Genomic DNA, 9,340 nt, shown 5'->3' with positions numbered 1-9,340 from the left:
GTGTGGCGGCGCGAGCCGGCGGTTCGGTCGGTGGTGGCTGGCGGCTCAGGGGGGTGGAGGTTGAAGATAAACTGCAGGCCCTTGATTTCGCATCCAACTGCTGGAAAATCTACTGACCAGAGATGAAAAAGTCAGTCGACTGACGTGTAGCCTCACCCCGCACGTACACATGCACGCACGCAACACTCGCACGAACACACGCACGCATGCAGGCGTGCAACACTGACACGTACACATAACGAACACACACACGCATGCAGGCGTGCAACACTGACACGTACACATGCACTCATGAACACACGCACGTACGCACACATGCATGCAACACTGAAACGTACACATGCACGCACGCAACACTCGCACGCCTGCATGCACACAGCACATGACGCAAGACACACGCTCAACCTATACATGCATGCACCCTTTGTTAAGGACATGGATTATTACGGGTATTAATCAATCTTATCTTTGATAAACAGAACATTGCTGTTTGCAGCGGTCTTTATGAATCACAACATATCAAACGGGCTATCAACGTATATATGAAAATTTTAAAATTCTCTTACATTATATAGTAAGCTTATCTACATGAAATAGATGACGTCACACTCAATGAACAATCATCGGTTTATGAAATGCCTGCTTCTGACCACCCTGGCCCACCAAAAGTTCCTCTGTCGTGCGCTGCCTGTGCTGGGTCACTGACATGGAGGCCATGTACCCAAAGAGCCCACACGTCAGTGGAAGAACGACACGGTGTCGTTCGTCAGAGTCGAGGGCGCCACTCGATGCACGCCCGGCTGAACTGGCCTCCTTGCCGCATTCAAACGCCTCCATGAAACCCGTGTGGAAACCGAGAAACCCACTCTGGACATACGTCCGTTCATGACCGGGCCGGCATTAAATGCAACGTCAGACGAGCTCCTCCCGTCCGCCGTCTATTTAATCTCCTATTTAAACGAGGCCAAACGCCGGCCAAGAATCGCACACCTCCGCCGCTCCCCTATCTCCTCCTTCACCATTTTGTCCACTCTTACAATGGCTTACGAAGAGTAGTTATCCTGCATCCAAGGCGGCTGGGTGGCCCACCGAACCCGCCGGATACGAGCTATGCAGCTCGTTGACCCACCTCCCTCACCTCGCCCGACGGAGCCAGTTGCCGCCCCAAGCCGGCAAGCGGTTCAGCAACTCGTCTCTCCAGGCCAGCTCGATGAGGAGCGGCGCACGGGCGTCGTCGCTGTCGTCCACGCCGCCGCCTCATACCGCGCCTCCCGTGTCTGCGACCGCGTCTCCCGTTTCTGTGGCCGAGACTCCCATGCCGGCGGTCGCGCCATGCAAGCAGAGACAGAAGCCGGGTGCGCAGAGAGCGACCAGTCGGTCCTCAGCGCCTCCGCGTCCGCCGCCATCATCAAGGAGAAGTAGAACACGGGAGGCCGCCGCCACTTGGGTCCCATGAAGGCCACCGCGGAGGCGATGCCGGCGTACACAGCAGATGTCTTGCCGGATCCTTTTGTTGCAAGGACCTTCGTCGACCCTGCATGGGCTCCATGAAAGCGGAGAAGCCCCCTTCCACCATCATCTTGGGCATCAGCCAACAATATCAGTTGGGCAGTGGGGAAGCGAGCCGTCCTTTGTGCTGAAGCATATACCTCCAGGGCTCCCGGCAGTCCAGTGATCATGCTGCCGGACATGAGGAACACAAATGGATCGGCGGGCGACCATTTAGGCCAGGTATTATATACCTGTGCTGTCTGGAACTAGCACCACTTAGTTGATTTAAATGTAATGAAATCCGTCATGTTTGTATGGAAATCTGGTATTTTATATGAATTCCATCATTGTTTATTTGAAATATCGCCGTGTTTGCATGAATTTCGTCCAGTTGGTTGAGTTGCTGTCAGAATGTGTGCGGCTATGGTTGGATGGTGTAATTTGCGGGTCGTCGGTCGGTCTGCGACCGGCTCGGGTGGCGTGGTGGGACAAAAAAAGCACAACTCATGCGAGCTTGTCTCCAACTGGAGGATGCATGAGCACCCGAGCCATTCCTCGTTCATCGGTGGCAAAGGCACCAGTGGACAAAAGGGTTGCCAATATTTTGGCTACCCCAGGCAAGATCCAAACAGCTCCTCCCAGCACATTCAAATCCCTCGTTCGCAGTGAAATTTTCCCATGTGTTGTTTTCATGGACTAGCAATATGCCCGTGCATTGCATAGAACATCAAGATGCATTTTTTTTTACAAAACACCTGTTGTGATTGACCCATGCAGGGGTAATCCCATGTGTAGAAACTAATGATATCTCAAGAATTTTATCGGAAAAATGCTATCTTGAGAATTTCATCGAAAAAATGATATCTCGAGAAAGATGAGAGATAAGGTGAGGAGGAGTGGGGCGTGGTGGTGACTGGTGGTCGGACTGGGCGGAGGCATGGGGATGGACGGCGCATTATGTCTAGGTTTGTATCTCTCTCACACACACACACGTAGGTGGGGGGCGTGCACGAAGAGAAGAGGTGCACGCACGGTGCACGTACTCCCATCTCTTTCCCAACCACACCCGCGCGGGTACACGGTGGAGCTCATTTATGTACGAAAAGGCAGCCCACGTGGTAATTTGACACGTGTACTGGTTTTCCACTTGATGGTGGATCGTCTACCACGGGTGAACAAACAAATTGCGACTTGACGTGTTATTTTAAAAAAGAGGCAAACCATGTGGGACCTACCTTAGAGGCAAGGCTCTATACACTGGACTACTTTTGATGTGTCCCGTCAACTCGTGGAACGAGGAGAAGCTTACTTAGTACGCCGTCTCCCCCGCCCACGGGCACGGTGGCTCGCAGGACGAGGTGAAGCTTGCTTACTAGTACTCCCTCCGTTTACTCCTTGTCCCTACCTTGGTTAGAGAGATTATCATATTGTTTGAAATATATGTCTTTTAGTAGTAGGAGTAGTACAGTGGTATATAGGAGTAGTACTACTACAACAATTTCCTTGGAGTCCGTGGTGCAGCAAGCTACCCTAGTCTATGTCACTACTCCCTCGTTTCCGGTTTATGACTCAATTTCAAAATCTCTCCAACCAAGGTAGACGGTGAGTGGTGGAATTAATTTCGTACGCTCATTTTTCTCAAGAAGTTATGTTTACCGAGGCATTAATTAGAACGAATGCATGCATGACCACTAAATTTCCATGAACTTCTACATGCATTGGTGAGTTTTCTCTTGACACTACTTGCATCGGGTGATTTAATGCACCTCGAAATCCAAACATGTGATGGTACTACTACTAGTAGTAGAATTGAGACTTATAAAACGGAAAAATGAATTTTTTTAGATGAGCCCTATAAATCGGAAAGGAGGGAGTAGTAAGTAGTACTACCTCCATAGTGGGTATGTACTCCGTAAAATCAGATTTTCCCAAAACTAAGTCGCTCAACCTTTATTTGCTTGTTTCCCTTCCTGCCTCGTTGCCTCGAACAGACTATGCCAAACTCCCCTGCCTGCCGCGCGGGAAAAGACCCGCCCTCGCCTTTTTTAGTCTGAGTTTGTATCGATGGATCGCGCGAAGCAGCAAAAACCAAGTCGTGTCTTGTACTCCTCCGTCGATGCTCGCTTTCATGAATTCTGTACTTCCTCTCGCAAGCATGTGGGACATATAGCAACCAGGTCGACGTGTCATGCACCAAATAACAATGCAGAACGGCAGGGCGACGCACCCTAGTCATACTGCCCCAGTAGTAGTAATGAGCAATGAGACATCAAATCACAATGCCGCACCTTCCCAGACGGACGAAGCAACCATTATTTCACACTTCGCTTCGCCATCATCTCCTTCAACAAAACCACGTAGTATTGCTTTTGCCATTGTTCTGCCTCAAGAGGGAGACGTGCATCGCCTTGGTACATCATGACACGTGGGACCGCATGACAGGCCATGCTCCCCCGCCCATCACTCGATAAAATCACCTCATTTTTACTACTTCCTCCGTATCGGTTTACAGGGCATGCACGTCGTTCTAGGTTGAGAACTTAACTTGCTATATATGTGATGAACAGTATATGTTTAGGAACTACATCCGCTTAAGAATCCAATGATATACTTTTTCTGACATAGTAACTCATATTTAGTTAGTCAAATGGATGACCTAGAACTACGTGCAGGCCCTATAAACTGAGACGGAGAGGGTAGTACAGTATCTTTTTAGATCAATATGGTCGGGATTCACCAAGGAGCAAAACCAAGTGGTAGGCTGCTCCTGTCGTGTTGGCGTAGCAACTCAAGCAGGGTTAGTCCACACACGAAATGGCAACACGCTTAACAGGACCCCTTTGGCTGACATGTGGCTCATCCACCGTCTTGTTCCATGTGTGATGCACCAAATTACAGTTCGAAGCAGCGGTTGGACTTGGAGGCACCTCGGTCGTAGCGCCACAGTAGTAGTAAATGTGCGATGAGGGGTCAAATTAATCACAAGGCCCCACCTTTCCCGCATTAAGTTGGACGGACGAAGCAACCATCATTTCACTCTAGGGCGCAAGAGCATAAAGAAAAGAGAAAACCAATGATGCGTGCGGCAGCTACCTAGGGCACCCTAGGGTAGGGGCCTCCACTACAAATCCTTTTTTTAAAGCGCCTCCACTACAAATCCGCTTATCCCTCGTCCTCTTGAAGAAAACCGATGATGCATGCGGCGGTAGGGTTTGTAGGAGTACTACGGTGTTCGGGGCCACGTCGTAGTAAACGGGAGAGGGATTGAGTTTGTGTTTTGAGGTTTGTGCATTATGCTTAAGTTCAACCATGGAGTCTTCTAGATTGTACATGTGGCAGAATCTGGTGGAATGTTGATGATATCCAACGGCCAGTAGTGCTCGGATTTTCCATCTCTGCACTTTCAGATTAGCTTCATCCAACGACCATCTTTCAAAGTTATTCGCACACTATATAGGGGTATAGATAATGCATAAAAGTTCCTCCAAAAACATCTATAACTAATGGGAAGTGAATGTATGCTTATGAAAATGTAATACTCCCTCCGTCTAGGTGTATAAGTCATCTTAGGTTTTTTGCTAGTTAATAGCATTCCATGCAATGAATTAACCACTGCATGTCATGTTTGAAAGTCTCAAGCCATTGAAAGCATGCACGGCTCACATCTCTTATTGGTTGATATGTCATAAAACAAGAAACGAGGACGGAGTTAATGTACCGTGCCTAAGTGTTTTGGGATTATTTGGTTTTCAGAAGATGACTTACACACCTAGACGGAGGGAGTACAAAGAGAAAAAATGAATTGCAGTTAAAAGAATGACATTTCTATCAAAAATGTTAATGTGAACTACATATGTGTGCACGTGACCAGCACATACATTGTCAATACAAAATTTAATGCAAGAAATAACTTATGAGTAACATGCACAAATTGATGATGTGGTGCTTGCATGCATAGAGTACAAAAACAATGTGATTTATGACTTGCATGCATGACGTGTTCTTGTGCCATAGTTGCATGTCTAGGAAAAAAGCTACTAGTGGCTTGTACTAGCTTTTTAGGAAGAGAAGATGTATACATGGAACTTGTAGGGAAAGAGATGACATGTATCTCAATTCCTATGAGTAGGGATTGGAAAAGAGATGTCATTTGGTTCACATCATAGGAACTTTTCTATTGAATCTAGAGATGACATGTATCTCAATTCCTATGAGGAGGGATTAGGAAAGAGCTGTCATTTGGTTCACATCATAGGAACTTTTCTAATGAATATACGCTAATGTTTATTTTCCTTTGAAATTATGGGAGTATAGGAATCCATTCATATGAACCAAGTGGCTCTACAGCTAAAAAAATGATACCATGTTTATTTCCTTTGAAATGTGGAGTATATGAATCTATTCCTATGAACCAATTGGCTCTAAAGGAAAAAATCCTATAAAAATCATATCATATAGAGTTCCTATGATATTCCTCCACACCAAAGGATGGTTGAAATTGCTGCAGGTGATACGACGGTCTTTCTTTGTAGACTCCTCCCCCATCTTTATAGTTACCCCAGGTAGCTTACAACCAACGCCATGTCCCATGCCTACCTAGCTTACCCTAACCTAACAAGACATATATATAAGCTAGCCATCCATCCACTCCTCACTCTCACACGCATGAGCACACACATGCTCACGGCCACAAGAGCATGCTTGGTCATCCGGCCACCCGCATACACAAAGTCAGATGCCTATGGCACTGACTTCAGATACAGCTCCAGGAGCACTCTATACCAGATATATCACATATATTTAGACATGCAGGAGTAGGGGTATTATCTCTCTGGAGAGCCCTGAACCTGGGTAAACTACCGTGTGATACTTGCATACCCGTCCCCGGATATTCCAGCGGCAGTCTTGCCCTCGCCTCAAGCCACCCAGTGGCATCTGTCGTCTCGCACCCCCCCACCATGAGAATACCACGACAAGCCCAGTTGTGTTTTTTTCTTGCTGAAAATGGCTAGCCCAGTTCTATTTTTTTAAAGAAATACCCAAACGAGGCCTACTTGCTTTATCAGCCCTGCTGGGCTACAAATCTTTCAAGATGAGGACAGTTTCATTCCGTTTGCCCAGAAATGGGCTGTACATTTTTAAAACACATCAAATCGGGAATTAGTTTCAATTTTTTTTTCATTACAAGATTTTAAATTCCATTGATTTTTATGCGTGGACAATTATTTGGATTTTATATTTATATAAATTATTTTTCAAAATAGTTTGAATGTGACTCGATATTTTGAGATTAAAAATAGTTGACCGCACCGAAATATGCAAAATTTCGTATAATTTTTAACCATGGCCACAATATGGGGTTTAATGCTAGCAAAAAGAAGATGGGCTCGAAAAAAATATTAAGAATTAGCAAATGGGTTGTAAATTATTAGAAATAATGGCAGATGGGCTATATGCTGTTTTCCATAGATTTGAGGCTGACTTGTGCGCCTACTACAGGTTGACGCGTATGCTTTCCTAAAATAAAGGTTGACGCACACGCAACGCTGTGTCAACTTAGTCAACACACGAGAGCAGTGACTATTGGATGTCCATCCAACGGCCATCGTCCTTCTTCAATCTCTGCTCTTCCTGCTCCAGCCGCTCGAACAAGTGCCGGTGGGACTGCCTGCTCCCTCCTCCCATGGCCGGCTGTGCTGCCGCGCAGGCCTAACCACCCCACCGCACTCTCATCGCTGGCCTAGCCATCCCTCTACTCACCGACACCTGCTGTTATTCTCCGGCGATGACACACGAACCAGTAAACCCTCGTACTCCCCTTTGCGTGGGAAACAACTGCCGAGTCTTCCCTAGCTCCGTGTCGTTCCCTTCCTAGGCCTCACTGTCGTCCACCGCCCTGGTGCTCTCGGCGCGGCGTGGTCAACGAACGACATCCATCAGAAGTGGACTGTACGTGGAGAGGCTGATAGCTGGGTCCACGGCCGCACGCAAGGAAATGCCTCCTTATTACACGCAAAATAATGATTCCTCCACCTAACAGTTGGGACCCACCGGAAGGGCCTCTCTAATTCATGAAAAAAACGTTCCCCCCACTGCCAGGTCGGACCCACCAGCTATATCTTCACACGCAAGGAAGTGCCTCCTTATTACGCACTAAAAATGAATACCCCCCTGCTAGCTGGGACCCGCCATAGTGGGAGGCTGACTTGTGGGCCTACTAAGTTGACGGGAACGGAGGCCTTTGTCAACTTAGTCAATATGAACGATTCTAGCTCCAGTGACCGTACGATGTCCATCCAACGACCGTAGTGCTTCTTCAACCTCTGGTCTTATTGCTCCAGCCGCCCAAACCAGCGCCGGTCGTGCCGCGTGCTCCTGCCTCCCGTGGCCGGCTGTGATGCCGCGGAGGCCTCACCGCCCCTACTACTCCCACCGCTAGCCAGGCCATCCCTCCACTCACCTACACCCCCTGTTATTCTGCGGCGACGGCAGCCTCACACCGCAGCCGAACCAGTGAACCCTCGTACTCCTCTCCGCATGGGCTTCCACTCCCGCGTCTTCCCCGGCTCTGCATCGTCCCCTTCCTAGGCCTTGCCGTCGTCCATCGCCCTGGTGCTCTCGGCGCGGCGTGGTCAACATGGTCAAGGAACGACTTCCATCTGAAGAGTACTGTACGTGGAGAGGCTGACAGCTGGGTCCACAGCCACAGCAAGAAAGTGCCTCCTTATAACACGGAAAATAATGATTCCTCCACCTGACAGCAGGGACCCACCGGACAGGTCATCGTATTTCGCGAAAAAAACATTTCCCCCTGACTACTGGGACCCACCAGCTACATCTTCGCACGCAAGGAAGTGCCTGACAGTCGGGACCCACCTGGTCGAAGCGTACGTAGCTTTGTCATTCTCGTCACGAAAGTGTACGTACATACTGGTCGATCGATCTGTCTGCAGGCTGCAGTGATGAACCGTGGCCGTGTAAGGAAGGGCACGTGTCATAGTAGAGGCACGGACGTAGCATGTACACGTACGTACAGCCAGGGTGCAAGAAAGTAAATACGGCCACGTGCGTACATACGGGCGGGGTCTCGAACGCCTACTCACGCATACGTACAGCCAAGGCTCGTGTACATGGCTGGGTCGGAACGGAGAAACTGTGTCATGTTCGTCGGGAGCCAACCGGCTTGGACGGAACAGCCGATCGAAACAAGGCCTGGCGTACCACAGAACGGAGGAAATGGCTTTGTGTTCGACCGGCCACGGTCAAAACGGGATCCTGTTCATCGGGAGGGGTCTGGCGTACCGCAAAACGAAGGAAACGGACTTCTCTTGGACCTCCTACGGTTGAAACAGGGTCCTGTTGATCGGGAGGGGTGTGGCATACCGCAAAACGGCGGAAACGGACTTGTGTTGGAGCTCTACGGTCGAAACGGGGGTCCTGTTCATCGGGAGGGGCGTGGCGTATGCACGGGGCTACTGTTCATCTTCACCGTCGACCTCCTCCAGCCTCCACAGGCTACTGTTCATCCACCGTCGACCTCCTCTAGCCTCCACCTGCGACTGTTCATCCACGGCGTCTCCCCTCCTGCCTCCACCAGCCATTGTTCATCCACGGGCTCCTATTGATCCAGCCTCCACCGCTCCTCCACCGGCTACTGTTCGGCCAGCCCTCTCCATGGGGTCCTGTTCAACCACCCCTCCATAGGCTACTGTTCATCCATCCCTCCACCAGCTACTGTTCAACCAGCCCTCCATGGGGTCGTCATGTTCATCCAGCCCTCCACGGGGTCCTGTTCATCCACCCCCAACCGGCTCGATCGATCGGGGTCCTGTTCATCCAGCGGCAATGG

The sequence above is a fragment of the Triticum aestivum genome, chromosome 6D (assembly GCF_018294505.1).
Source record: "Triticum aestivum cultivar Chinese Spring chromosome 6D, IWGSC CS RefSeq v2.1, whole genome shotgun sequence".
Lineage (NCBI taxonomy): Eukaryota > Viridiplantae > Streptophyta > Magnoliopsida > Poales > Poaceae > Triticum > Triticum aestivum.
Note: the sequence above shows the minus strand (reverse complement) of the source record.